This window comes from Primulina tabacum, chromosome 12 (assembly GCF_025594145.1).
Source record: "Primulina tabacum isolate GXHZ01 chromosome 12, ASM2559414v2, whole genome shotgun sequence".
Lineage (NCBI taxonomy): Eukaryota > Viridiplantae > Streptophyta > Magnoliopsida > Lamiales > Gesneriaceae > Primulina > Primulina tabacum.
This window is the reverse complement of record NC_134561.1, coordinates 24,590,871-24,607,126: the sequence shown is the minus strand read 5'-3', so window position 1 is coordinate 24,607,126 and position 16,256 is coordinate 24,590,871.

The window sequence follows — 16,256 nt, the reverse complement described above, 5'->3', positions numbered from 1 at the left end:
TTGGTTGTTAGTGGATTGGGCGTTGGGGCTGAGCCGGCGGTGCAAAGGTCGATCCAAGACGTGGAACAGATCCTGGTGGGTCAGAGTCAAGGTCTAAGATGGCTTGAATGCTGCTGGACTTGACCACGAATCCAATCGAGCGAGTTGTTCCAAGTTTGGTCTCGGTTTGAGTTCTTTTGGTGACCTTCGGATGTGTGTTTATTACAACGTGCATGGGGCTAGGGTTTTTGTTTAGATTGGTCCATGATGGTCCTGAGGTGGGCTAGGAAATGTTGTTCACGGATGGTTTGGTTTGGTTGAGAGTAGGATAGAAGTTGGCTTTGAGGTGTTTGGGACGCCTTTCACTCGTAGGGTAAGCACCGCGGCGCTGCCCTTCAGGCGCCGCAACGCTTGATATTCGATTTAGGAGCACCACAGCGCTGATTTCGGGCGCCTAGGCACTCACCCACTGCCACAGCATCAGTGCCTAGGTGCTAGTCCGGGGATTGAAGAGATTCTAGTTTAGGTACTATTACTTCCCAATAGAAAAAGACACCAACGCTTGTTTGTTCACCTTGACTTCCGCATAATCATTCAACCATTGAAGCCTGTATGGTTGAGAATGCTTCAATGTAGGTAAACCCAATTTCTCCACCATCCACTACTAGCCACATTAGTAAGCTCCCCCCCACCCCCTTTCTATGATTAGATTGCAAACCTTTTGATTTACAAAACACATAGTGTGGAATAAGTTCACCCTTTGGTTAGTATCCTCCTCCTTTACTTTGGCACTCATGATACACCAAGTCACTAGTACTTCACCTACAACCTCCTCATAACCCTCATCAGGATCCTCTAACGCAAGCATCTCATCATCATTACCCTCGTCATCCCCCTTACTTTGTGACTCATAATCACCATAGTCATTTAATATCATTATCCTTTTATTAGGACACTGACTAGCAATATGATAAATACCTTGAAACCTAAAACATTTAATATCCCTAGAACGATTAAGAGGTGTTTCAGATTTTCCTGGCACTCCTTTTTTAGGTACCTCTTGATTGGTCTCAGTTTTGGCCTTGGTCGTCACCTTGCTCTCTTCACGTCTTACCACATTTATTCGCCAAGAAGATGATGAACTCCGAGTTTGATTGGTGCGGCCAACTTCTCGCCTCTTAAGTTGTTGCTCCACATTGATGGCCATTTGCACCATCTTGTCTAGATCCAAGTAGTGCCTAAGCTCCACTGGGTCTTGAAACTTCCTATTCAAACCACAAAAGAAACGTGCCATCATCTCCTCACTATCCTCCTCTATATTTGCCCTAATCATGACTACTTCCAACTCTTTATAGTAGTATTCGACACTCTTTATTCCTTGTCTCAAAATTTGTAGCCTCTTAAACATCTCAGCATAGTAGTGATTGGGTACAAACCTCTTCCCCACGACCCTTTTCATCTCATCCCAAATCTCAACGGGTCTCTCATTATACCTCCTCCTAGTGGTCAGTAGTTGATCCCACCAAATGAGAGCGCAGTCTAGAAATTCAACCACCGCCAACCTAACCTTCTTTTGTTGGAGTAGTGGTGACATTCAAACACAAACTCTACCCTCTTTTCCCATTCTAAGTATGCCTTCGGGTCAGATTTCCCATGAAACAATGGAATCTTCATCTTAATGCAACCCTTGTTACCATATTCCATATTCCCATTATCATATCTACCCCGTACGACTTCTCTTCTTCCTCTACCTCTTCCATTACCACCATAATTCTCATTTTAGCTTTCCTCATCTTCTACCAAATCATATTCCTCCTCTTCATCTCCTCTACTACATATTAAGGCTTGGATTTATTTCCACTAGTACTAACCTCAAGCCTATGCAACCTCTCATGTAATGGCTCTAACTCGCCCTCATCATCCTAGAAAAATGGCCGAACAACGCCTCCATTTGAAACTTAGGCTGACCTTGTTTAGCGTCATCTCCTACCTCTTTCTCCAATTTTCTTTCGGGCATTGTACCTGCAAGAAACATCAGTAGAAACAAAAGATATTCTTCACCCAAATTCTCACGGCCACTTCAAAGAAATTCACTTGTCTCTCCCTTTTTTTCTCACAACAAATATTCATCAGTCACTCCAAAGATGATTCACTCGCACTCAAGTATTTCCACTAAAATTCGAGAGTTCCCTCAAGGTGCTCAAGCTTTGGATTTGTGTATATCAAACAATCATGTTCAACTTGTGAACAATTGTGATAGACAATTGAATATGACTCACAATATGCAATAGAAAAAAATACCAAAACAAAATAATTGTGAATTGAAACATCTAGTGCTTAAAAATGATAATTTATTTTTTTTAAAAGCTAATACACAAAAATCTCATTTAAATGAATGCATGCAGGACTACGGGAAAATACCCATTTGAAAATAACCGTAATCACATGACAATAAAAAAATACTGCAGTTTAAAATTTTCCAACTCGGCCATAAAAAACGTACGTAAAAATAAACATGTAAAAACCCTGGTAATCATCAACGTGACCAAATAAGAGTAATAAAATGAATGAGAAAATGTTAATCTCCACTCCTATCCCATAAACATGATGTGCGGAAAAACACGGTCCTCGGGTTCACGTTCGCACATCTAACTCTGCCTACTCAAAATTCGGCACCTCCATCCTCCTCAACGACATTCTCACCTGCATCATTCACATCTAGTAAGTCTAAAGACTCAACACACATGTAACATTAATAGCAAGTACGTATACATAACATGCAACAGAGAAAAATACAGTAATAAAAATACATTTCATGAACTTCCAAGATCTTATGCATTATCATGGTCTATTAAAGCATAAACATCTCATAACATATCAACATATAAACCTATATGTGTTCGTTTTCTTAGTTTGAATTCCGTTTTTCATCTGTGACTCTCATATCATCATATTAGGTGATGGATAATCTACTCCCTCGATGGATGGAGTACAGGGTGCTGTGGGCCACACTCAAGATATCTGTTATCAGGGAATCACTGTCATGAACCGTAGATGGTCACGATATCAGACTATGGAGTCCACGACTGTACATAGAATCCGACCCTTAGCCTCATCCCTCTGTCTCCACTTCAGTAGCTGCTCATCTGAAGTCTTCCCTTTAGGAATTCTATCTCTTAATGTCGGCTGCACTGTTAGGGTAGCAAGATTAGGAGCACTGTCCCTGGCATAAATTGCAAGCTCAAACTGCTGAATCTCTACCTGCAACGGTCTCTATACTGATAATTGAGCGGTCAGTGCAGTCTTCCTCCTGCTCAAGGCATCGGCAACTATATTAGCCTTACCCGGATGGTAGCTAATGTCACAATCATAATCCTTCGCTAGCTCTAGCTATCTCCATTGTCTCATATTCAGCTCTTTCTGTGTGAAGAAGTACTTCAGACTTTTCTGATCAATAAAAATCCAGCACTTCTCCCCATACAGATAAGGCCTCCAAATCTTCAGAGCGAAAACCACCGCTGCTAGCTCGAGTTCATGAGTCGGGTTGTTTTTCTCATGGAATTTAAACTGTCGGGATGCTTAGGCTATAACTTTATCGTGCTGCATCAGAACTAAACCAAAACCGAGCTTCGAAGCTTCTGTATAAACCACAAACTCTCCTTTACCTGATGGCATCGCTAGAACTGGTGCAGTTGTCAACGCCTGCTTCAACCTGTCAAATCTCTCCTAGCATTCAGACCCCCAAATAAACTTGGCATTCTTCTTTGTCAAGGCGGTCATAGGAACCACAGTAGAAGAGAAGCCATGGATAAATTTCCTGTAATAACCGGCCAATCCCAAGAAGCTACGGATCTCTGTCACGCTATTGGGTACTGGCCAATCTCTGACTGCCTCAAATTTACCGGCGACGACCTATATACCATCGCGATTTACAATGTGGCTAGCTAGAACTAGCACTTAATGACTTGGCATACAACCGTCTGTCCTATAGAATTTGCAGTACGGTCCTTAGATGCTGACTGTGCTCTTCGCTGCTCCTCGAATAAATCATTATGTCATCTATAAAAACTATGAAAAAGGGATCCAAATATGGTTGAAACCCTCGATTCATGAGATCCATGAAGATCTCTGGCGCTTTCGTCAAACCAAAGGGCATCACCATAAACTCGTAGGGCAATCTGCCGCCTTGTGACCCTCCTCTTTGCATACGAAGCATTTGAAGGTGTCCCACATGCATTTTCGTAGTGTAACTTGTTGCACTTCTTACCTGGCTTCCTTTCCTCCAGCTTAGGATCCCTTGGTGCCTGAGGTGGTCGCTGCTGTCCTGGCCTTCTAAACTGTCCCTGAGGCTTCTGCTGCACCTGATACCTCGGTGGCCCTGTAAACTGCTTCTTCTGTGACTGGGATCTAGACTGGGCCCGGGATCTCTTCCGCTGCATCTCAAAATTGATATCCCTCAAGGCCTCCTCTGCCTGAAAAGCACAACCAGTCGCCTCATCATAACTAGCTGGTCTCATAAGCATTACATCCCCGAGCAAATTCATCCTGAGGCCATCCATGAAATTCCTCAACTTCTAGGCGGAATCTCTAGCAATAAAGGGCACAAAGTGACATCCCCTGTCAAAATTTCGTATAAACTCTGCCACCATCGAGTCTCCATGACGGAGACTCCTAAACTCCCTCGTCAAGCGACCCCTGACATCAGCCGGGAAATACTTACCATAGAACACCTCCTTGAACTGATCCCACGTGAGGGTAGCCAAGTTGAACTGATACCACGAGAGGGTAGTCAAGTCTACTGCATGAGCGGCTCCCTCCCACAAAAGGTGTAAGTACAGAACTTTTAAACAAATCTAAAATTTGCGGAAAAATAAAAATTTTCTTAAATAAGTAATTATCTTTCAAATTGCAATACAAATAAAATGTTTGACAAAATATTTGGAATGTAACGAACTTGCAAAAGTACTTGTTTTAAATAATAAGAAATAATTTCCTTAAAAATCAGAGTAAATGAAATAAATTTCATAAAAATCCTTGAAAACTAAGCAGTCCTCGGGTTAATCAACCGCGCAGTCCGAGCCAACTCACTCATTCCCGCCTCTTGTCTCCTCTTGCTCGTCCTCACCTGCATCGATCAATTCTAGTTAGTCTAAAGACTTAACATGTATATACTGGGAATAGCAAGTAATGTATAATAAAACCACATGTATTTTAAAGTAGATTATATGTAACTTAATTTTGAACATATTAACAATATCATACACGTGTCATCGGTTCATAAACATTTTCATAGTGGTTTAAAGGTCCTAAACATTTGCCTAGGCGCTGGCGCTAGGCACTAGTGCCGTGGTGCTGCAGTGTCGCAGCTCTAACAATGCGGCGCCACAAGGGCAGCGCCGTGGCGCTAGGCTTGTGAAGGGTGAATTTGGTGACTTTGACTTGGGAAGAATTCAAGGGGTGTTATATGATAAATATTTCACTGCTGACGTTTGTTCTAGGCTTAAGAGAGAGTTCATGAGTCTCCATCAGGGGGATTGGTCTGTTGCCGAGTTTTTATAGAAGTTTGATAAGGGCTGTAACTTTATGCCCTTGATTGCGAATGATGCTTCTTAAAAATTACGACACTTCTTAGATGTTTTGAGGCCGGCTATCCATCATGATGTGATGCTCAGCAATCCTACTAATTATACTACTACCGTTGCCAAAGCTTTTAGAGCCGAGAAGTCACTCAAAGATATTGATTGGGAGATGCAGCGAAAGAGGAATCATGTTTAGCAAGATAGTCAGCAAAATAAGAAAACTTATATGGGACCACCTAAGAAACCAGAACCACCAAAACCACAAGGACAACCACCTAGAGTAAATGTTTCGAAGGCTGATGAAAAACCACTTTGCAAGGAATGCAATCGTCCACACTATGGCAAGTGCATGTGGGGCACCTACAAGTACTTCAAGTGCGGGGAATTGGGACACATGGCTATGGATTGCACAAAGTTCTAGCAACCCACTGCTGGAAGGGTCTATGCGATGCAAGCTGAGGAGGCCGAGGTAGAGCCGGCACCGCGCTGATTTATAGTTAACCTAGTTGTTTAACATTTTACGAGGCTTTTATTGCATGAAATGTTTAAATTGGTTATGGAATTTTTGGGGATGATGAAGAACTTAGATGAGAATAGGTTGCATGCACTACTTGAGCTGAATTTAGGAGTTAACATTGGGAAATTTTGGGGGATATAATTACAATTTCCGAGATTTGAGAGTTAAGTTTGAGGGGATGAGGGATCCTAAGATTTTCATTTATCAAGACAAGGAAAATTTCGAGGACGAAATTCTTTTTAGGGGAGGAGATTTGTAACGTCTGAAAAACCAAATTTACGTAAATCACATGCATGCAAAATTATTTTAATTACTTAATTGTTTTATTTAATGGGTTATAAATGCTTGCATGATATTTATTAAATTATTGAAGTTATGATTGCAAGATTAAATGATTATATGACATGATTTCATGAAATTTTACCCGAATATTCGATAATAGGCAGGGTAAAGGTGACCGGTAACGACCAAGAAAAGAATATTTATTTTTCATTAAATAATTACAAGGCATCCTAATATGATTAAAAATGATTTAATTTTTCTAAAAATGTCGAGGTCAAATTATTTTACGAGTCGAGCTCGATTTTATCCGTGAAGCTGTTTTTGGGCAAACAAAAGACTTTTAAAAAATCAAATTCATTATTTTTGAAAATTAATTTTTATAAATTTTTAATATTTAATTAAGTAAGTGTTATTGGGGCAAATTTAACTAAATTGAGTAGGCTCAATTGCTCCTAAGCTTGCAAGCCCAAAACTCAAGCCAATTAGCATGCAATTAAATCGATAAATAAGTAAATCAAGTGTTTATTCACTCCATAAACACTTCAATCAGACAAAAAACACACACTTTTTGAACAGTATAATTCGAAAATTTGGAGAGGAAGAAAAGCTAGGATTCTTCATCGTCCGGTCGTCCATCTTCGCACCATCGCCAACGATTGAATATTCGAGCGTTATAAACGCAAAGGCCTGTTTCTAAACTCATTTAAGCATCATTAAAATCATAATATGCATGTTTTAATTTTTTATGCATGAAAAATATGTTTCTACCATTGTTTCGTCGTTTCGTCAAATATTTTCAAAAGTTTCAACGCTTTTACGTAGATGTGATCATGGTATGATTTCCAACGAGTACGCTGCCAAGGTAGGATGAAACATGAATGAATATGATTAAATTAAAGGGAAACACATGATAGAAATCGAGGGGTAGGCTAAGGAGAGAAGGCTAGAGTTTTCTAGGTGCAAACCTTCATGCTTGGCTTTAAGAGGGTACGGCCTGGTGCAAGGGGACTCACGGCTTGTCCAGGGCTTGGTTTGGGGCCTGGGATGGATAAAATATTTGAAAGATTTAAGTTAAGGAATTTATTGAGTGGATCGAGTTGCGCGGTACACTACCGAGGGACCTTTATTTTCCGCACTAGCTTGATAGATAAAATATTTGAAAGATCTATGTTATGGAATTTATTAGAGATATTTTTATGAATTAATTTTATGTTATATGATCTTTTGAAAGGTCGATGTAGAATTTTTGTTTTGTTGATGATTTTTAGGGATATTTTTATGAATTTGAGATTGCAAATGTTAAATTATTATGATTTATGAATATGTTAAGCTATTATATTTAGCAATTTTGAGTTTATTAGTGTAAAAAAAAATAGTTAAGTCGATGTCGTTTCAAGTAACACATATAAAGTGAGTTGGAGCAATCAATCCAATGAGCCAGTTTGTTTTGTCGCTTCAAAACAATCTAAGAACTGTTATGGTATAAAAGGTTGAACCACCTTAATTTCAAAGCCATTGCACAAATGAGTAAACATGAACTGGTATCTGTTTGCCAAAGATCGAGTTTTCAAAGATAAAATTTGTTCAACATGTTTAAGCAATGTCTTATATGTGTTAAATTATTTTAAATAGGTATATATATTTAGTTCTTTATGCAATTTAATATGTTTTCATAACTTTTTAGTTTTCAGAAGAATATTCGATACCGAACCAGGAATGGATGCCGGAGACGATTAAGATGTTAAAAATTTAAGTTATATTTTTTATTTTAATTCAAAAAAATAGCATTTTAAAGGATTTATAAACTTTAGCATTTTTTGGACTAAATTTAATTTATCGAGTGAAATAGAAACGCTAAACATTTTTCAATTAGCAAAGTTCGTAATTAAGGGATTTTATTATGTCCACTCGAAATAAAATATTTTAATAGTTATTTTTATGAATCAGTTAATTAAATTAGGTAGGATTTAATTATGGATAGAATTTAAAACTTGTGGGATTCTTATTTTAAAAAATTAGAAGGCTAAATTAAAAATTTAAATTGTAAGGTCTTAATTAGTAAATTAAATTAGTGTTTTAATTAAACTAAAACACCTAATAAACATCTTAAGCAATCTATAAAAGAATCCTACCCTAACAATACAACACAACTCACGTAAGACCATAACACAACACACACATTCAAAGCACAGATAGCTGGGACAGAAACAAGCGGATGTGCGCAGGTTGAGTCACGCGATGAGGATGGTCACGGCTTTGGAATTTGTGAGGCTTGGGCACAGGTCTGGGCTGGAAAGGGCTAGACCATGGGCTTAATTTGGGTCTTAGGTTCGAGTCTAGGGCTTGGTTTGGGGCTGGTTCACGTTGGTTAATTGTGGAGTCTAGAGAAGTGTATATGTGTCATATCGCGCCTACATGGGTTGTGTTCATGCGTGGGTGTGATTCATAGTTAAAGTGATTTGGTCATGTTTCGGGGTTGTTCTAGGGTCTTGGACAATAGATTAGGATGTTCGCTAAGTATGGTTCGAGTCTCGAGTCGTTCGGCAAGTCGTAAGTTGTTTTATTTAATCTGAGAATAGTACGTGTCCAAGTGCATCTTCGTGGATATGGTTTATTGGTTAAATTATGAAGTTGTGACAGCATGTTCAGGGCGATCCAACAAGGTTCACAATGTTTGTAAGTATGTATGATGTGCAAATTAATTATTTTTGAGGTATGCGATTTTTTTGTGGCCAAATTATGTAACGGGTTTGGAAGCCGGAGAACATGTCCGGGAACCTCTCCAACCTCTTCAGAGGAATTATTTTATGTTAGAGAGTGGAATCCAATCAAAGGGATGTGGTGATCCTTGCTGGCCCTGTAATGTGATTTAGTTTGATCAAACGATTTATGTGTATGGGCTACTTGAACTGAACAGAACTCAACGCTAAATCATTTACTATTACGATTACGATTACGATGACGAGTATGAAAATATAATTTTATGGAAATATTTATGCAGGAAAGTCGCATTATATATATTTATGCTTATATTATTCTATGTACGAGTTATGTTTAAAATTTCATGGATTTTTATTACGTATTACTTGTTATTCACGGTTTATGCATGTTGAGTCATTAGATTCACTAGACTTGATTTATACAGATGATGTAATTGAGGAAACTGTTGGTGGTGACAAGTGAGCAGGCTCGGACTAGCGGCAGTGCAAACGTGAGGACCTTGTATTTCATTATCGTTTTAATTTTGCACGTTTAAAACCATTTTCTCAAATTTTGTGCCTTGGTGTCGGTGACTAGTAATTTGAGACTTTTTATATTATATTATATTTTTTGAAAATTATGGTAGATGATTTTAACTTCGATTTCATGGTTGTGATATTTAAAATGATGGAATTTTAATATTAATTTTATTTTAGTATGAGTTGTGATCGTTAATTTAATTTATGAGCTATATTTATAATAAATAATTCAATAAAAAAATTCAAAAATTTCCGCAAACATCAAAGTAGTAGTATTTTAAGACATGGTTTGTCAAAGTTGGTATCAAAGCACAAGGTTTCCTGATAAAGGCTTTTGCCACTGCTGGTTGCGAGATGCTCAGGAAGTCACGCCTCAAGTCTCTAATTTTTTACATTTTATATGAATTAAGTGTTACATAAGAGTTTCTTTAAACTGCATGTTTAAGTTTTTTAACCATTTTGGCTTGTTATATGAGTAGTTCGGTTATGCATGTTGGTTACGTGTTGGATTAAATTATGGTACAATATTCCTCCTCGACGTGTGATTGACCGCGAGAGCCGTAGGCACGTGATGAGCAGAGTGTTTACCCTCCACGTCCACCATGAGACCTTCAGGCCCAGATGCTTACGAGCGTGACTCAGTCGTTTGCGCAGTTTGCGCGGAACAATGCTGATGTGGATAGGAAGACGAGGCTTGAGGCAGTATATGAGAGATTTCGTAAGATAGACCCTAAGGATTTTGGGGGTAAGACTGATCTTATGGTGGCTGAGGAAGGATTAAGTCCATAGAAGTGATATTTACTTTTATGGTGCTGTAAGATGCTGACAGAGTTAGGTGCACCACTTATTTGCCAAAGGATGATGCTCAACTCTGGTGGGAAGAAGTATCTGTGTCGGTGAATCTACAGACTCTGGCTTGGGAAGGCTTCAAGAAGGTATTCTACTCCAAGTACTTCACTGATGAGGTACTGTCGAGCCCTTAGCTCCTAATCGTTATTACAACGCAATCTGATTAGGGTTAATTAATTACAGCGGAAAACGAGTTTAAATTTTCTTTACAATGAGCCTAAAATATTTCTTCTATAATATAAATACTAAAAATAGTATTTCATCTCACGTCATAAACATGCCCACACGTAATCAAAACCAATCATATACAAACAACTCATATCCTCGGGACATGCCCCGGTATATAGATACATATACATATATACTGGGAACAAGACATAAACATAAAACCTCAGCCCAAGCTGTGGCTCTCTCCAGAAGTACCCTCTCCGGTCTCCTGATATCCTGGAGTACCTGCCATTGTCCACACACAAAGACAACAACAGCCCCCCTTGGGGGTGAGCAAAGCTCCGTATGGAGCAACCAATCATATATACCACAGATATCTAAAAAATGATATATGATGTGCAATTCATGTATGTCGTGGAGGTATCAGGTCAAATGCCCATCCACTGCTCCAAAAACTAGGCCTTGAAGACATCCCATGTGACTTCAATCCCGGCCTCTTTCAGTCCAATCTCAGCGGCTTCCCACAAAGATTTAGCTCGGTCCTTCAACTGATAAAGAGCAAGTTTCAGTCTCCGAGCCTTGGAATATTCCACAATATTAAACAAGTGCTCGATATCTTTCAGCCAGGCCTCAGCTCTTTCAGCACTCTCAGTGCCAAAGAACCTCGGTGGTTTCAAATCCTGGAATCGAGCCATCACTACATCCATGGACAATCCTTCAAATTGCCCAACAATCCTCTCAGTACTGCTACTCGCAGTCTCATTTGTGGAATCCATCTACAAATCAAAAGATGAATATCACAATTTCATAATCTCATCATCTCATATCGTCAATCTCATCAAATACTTACTCAATTCAAATCAAATAAGAGCAAGTAATACAAATAATTCAAACACATACGCACAATTCATTTGTGCCTATTCAAATGTACACAAGACTCAATCGAGCATTCCCAGCAATGCTCTGATACCATCTAGTGTGGGGCCCTTGGCTCCTAATCGTTATTACAACGCAATCTGATTAGGATTAATTAATTACAGCGGAAAACGAGTTTAAATTTTCTTTACAATGAGCCCAAAATATTTCTTCTATAATTTAAATACTAAAAATAGTATTTCATCTCATGTCATAAACATGCCCACACGTAATCAAAACCAATCATATACAAACAACTCATATCCTCGGGACATGCCCCGGTATATAGATACATATACATATATACTGGGAACAAGACATAAACATAAAACCTCAGCCCAAGCTGTGGCTCCTTCCAGAAGTACCCTCTACGGTCTCCTGATATCCTGGAGTACCTGCCATTGTCCACACACAAAGACAACAACAGCCCCCCGTGGGGGTGAGCAAAGCTTCGTATGGAACAACCAATCATATATACCACATATATCTAAACAATGATATATGATATGCAATGCATGTATGTCGTGGAGGTATCAGGTCAAATGCCCATCCACTGAGCACATGTCAGAATCAATCGAATTGCTATCAAATCAATGCTCGAGCTGGCACACCGACCAATATGGGATACTCGTATGATAGCGTCGGCAAAGCGCCATCAAATCCCAAATCTCATATCCAATCATATAGGGCCACAATTGTCTATGCTTTACGGGTCATATAATACCGGCATAGCGATTGTGTTCACAAACCCCGGAATCCAATCAAATCATATCAGGGTATCCAAGGATCATAGTTCAACGTGCATGTCATGTATCGATGTATGCATAAAATGATGTGTGTTAACAAAACATTTATTTTATACATCGATATCTCAATCTCAATGTCATGTATGCCACATCAATCAACAAATAAGACATATAGACACATAATTTCATTCCAATCAATCAAATCAATTCAACATATATCATATAATACAGATACCTGTCGTATGTTACCCGGTCGCAACATACCTCAATTCTTCGTTTCCAGTTGATGTAGCTTGAAGATATTGATATTACACTTTATCTACATCAATAACATACTCATTCCAATCAATAACATATTCCAAAATCATTAATATGAGTTTCAAATATCATTTGAAACTTCAAAAATTCATATCAAATCAAATTAATATCATAATTCAATTCCGACTTCGAATATAACTTTCTTGTCGGTTATTCTACTACATATCAGAAATTCAACTTCAAATACATACTATTCCAGCACTTTGATATTTAGAGCTGCTGGAACTAGAAGAAAATTAGCTCAGTCAGAAGCTCTCGACGCGAAGATCACAAATATATAATTTGTTTCGCGTTTAGACAGTGTTTCGAAGTCGATTCGGACGAAAGAAAATCGAAATCTCTCAAATTCCCTCGAAATTGTTGAAATTAACTGACGGAGGAAGGAAAGAGAAGAATTTATTCTTATCCCACCGCCTCTTGCGCTCGGGCGGTAGAATTCTTGCGCCCGAGCGCGAGACATTCTGCCCCCGGCCTCCACTTGTACCGCGCTCGGGCGGTCACAAACTACCGCTCGGGCGCGGCATGTTCTGTCCGAGAACATTATTTACATCGCGCTCGGGCAGTCAGAAACTACCGCTCGGGCGCGAAGTGTTCTGCCCGCATACTCATTTTACATATCCTGGCGCTTGGGCGGTCATTTTCTACCGCCCGGGCGCCACACATTCTGTTCAAATATTTATTTTTGTACTATATTGGCGTCCGACTTCTCTAATCGAGATCTTACAACGTCAAGTCATATTCATTATTCATTTCTCAATTTCATTGTCATAATATACATCAAATGTATAATCACATATCAAATTCATGAATTATCGATAATCATATAGGATTTACGATAATACGATACACGGTCCTTACATTTCTCCCCCTCTTAAAAGATTTTGTCCTCGAAATCTCAAACATCTCTATATACATAACATTGGCAAACATACATATGTCACCAGTTATAGTATATATCAAAACTAAAATCAGTAAAAGGATCAGAATACATCGAATACAATGGAACAGATGGACTAGCATCAAATAAATGCGGATATGATTCTCGCATTTTGCTTTCCAATTCCCACGTCGACTCTTCAACACCATGCCGTGTCCATTGCACTCGTACTAAATGAATCGATTTATTTCTCAATATCTTTTCCTTTCGATCCATAATACGAACAGGTTGTTCGACATAGGAAAGAGAAGGATCCAGTTCAACCTCGTCAGGTGCAAGTACATGTGATGGATCCGGTTCATATTTCCTCAGCATAGAAACATGAAACACATCGTGAATAGCAGATAGAGCTGGTGGCAATGCCAATCGATATGCAAGATCACCAACTCGATCCAGAATTTCGTATGGACCAACATAAAGAGGAGATAGTTTCCCTTGCATGCCAAATCGAACCGTGCCTCTAAAGGGAGATATTTTCAGAAATACTCTGTCACGTTTCTGGAATTCCAAGGGTCGTCTTCATTTATTCTTATAACTCGTTTGACGATCCTGAGCATCTTTCATCCGCTGCCGAATTAATTGAACCTTATCGTTCATTTCCTGCATCATTTCAGGTCCAGTCATTTGTCTCTAACCAATTTCATCCCAGAATAGCGGTGATCTACATCGTCTCCCATATAGAGCTTCAAACGGTGCCATACCGATACTCGCCTGAAAGCTATTATTATAAGAAAATTCAACCAATGGTAAGGCATCCTGCCATCCCATTCTGAAGTCCATCACAATAGCACGCAACATATCCTCTAACGTTTGAATCATACGCTCGATCTGGCCATCAGTTTGAGGATGATAAGCAGTACTCATAGCCAAACGCGTACCCATCGCTTCCTGTAAACTACCCCAGAATTTAGAAGCAAATCTGGGATCACGATCAGATACAATCGAGACTGGCACACCATGCAATCTCACAACATTCTCAATGTATAAACGGGCCATTTTCTTATAAGGATTAGTCCGTTCATACGGAAAAACATGCGCAGATTTCGAAAGCCGATCAATAATAACCCAAATAGCATCACATCCCTTGGGCGAACGAGGTAAATGAGTCACAAAATCCATATCAATATGTTCCCAATTCCATTTCGGGATTTCAAGACTATGGAGCAATCCTCCCGGTTTCATTCTCTCGGCTTTCACTTGCTGGCAGACAAGACATTTCGAAATAAACTCAGCAATGTCCTTCTTCATACATTTCCACAAGAATTGAGGTCTCAATGTCAAATGCATCTTTCGACCTCCAGGGTGAATACTGTATTTGCTACAATGTGCTTCTCGAAGAAGGGCATATTTCAAATCAGAGTCATCAGGGACTACCAGCCCACCATTAAGTCGTAAAGAACCATCAGAAGAAATATGAAATCCAGATTGATGTCCTGCCGATACCAGTTCTTTCGACTTTTGGATCTGAGCATCGCTTCGTTGGGCCTTTCATATCTTCGATATCAAATTCGGCTCAATTTGCAATGCTGAGACAGTGACAAAATTCCAATTCGAGTGAAAAGTCCAGCCAGAAGTACATATATCCTCATGTACCTTGGCGACACTGACAGAAGCTAAAACAGAATCATAAACTTTACGGCTCAAGGCATCCGCAGTAACATTCACCGATCCAGGGTGATATTGAATCTCACAATCAAAATCCTTCAGGAGATCCATCCACCTGCATTGCCTCATATTCAGATCAGATTGAGAAAAGAGATATTTCACACTCTTATGATCTGAATAGATAACAAACTTTTCTCCGTACAAGTAATTGCGCCAGATCTTCAAAGCAAACACAATGGCGGCCAATTCAAGATCATGAACAGGATAACGTGTTTCATGAGATTTCAATTGATGAGGCGCATAAGCAACCACTTTGCCATGTTGCATCAGAACACAGCCCAAACCTTTACCAGACGCATCTGTACACACAACAAATCCTCCGGTACCTGAGGGAATAGTTAGCACAGGTGCTGTGGTCAATCTCGTCTTCAATTCAAGAAAACTAGCTTCACATTCATCTGACCAAATGAATCGCTGATTCTTCTGTGTCAGTTGAGTAATAGGTTTAGCTATCTTCGAAAATCCTTCAATAAAACGACGATAATATCCCGCTAAACCCATGAAGCTAAGGATCTCAGGAACATTCGTAGGTCTTGGCCAATTCAACACAGCTTCGACCTTCGAAGGATCAACAGATATGCCATGTTTCGAAATGACGTGGCCTAAAAACACCACTTTGTCCATCCAGAACTCGCATTTGGACAATTGAGCATACAAATGACTAGTACGAAGAGTTTGAAATACCAGTCTCAGATGTTCAGCATGCTCCTTTTTCGATTTCGAATACAGAAGAATATCATCAATAAAGACGATAACGAATCGGTCAAGATAATCTCGGAAGACACGATTCATTAAGTCCATAAAAATAGCAGGAGCATTCGTAAGACCAAAAGGCATAACCAAGAATTCATAGTGGCCATACCTCGTACGAAAACCAGTTTTGGGCACATCTTCGTCTCGAACACATACTTGATGATACCCAGAAGGAAGATCAATCTTCGAGTATACAGAAGTACCCTGAAGCTGATCAAATAAATCATCAATACGAGGAAGTGGGTACTTGTTCTTCACAGTAGCCCGATTCAATTGCCTATAGTCGATACACATCCGCATAGTACCATC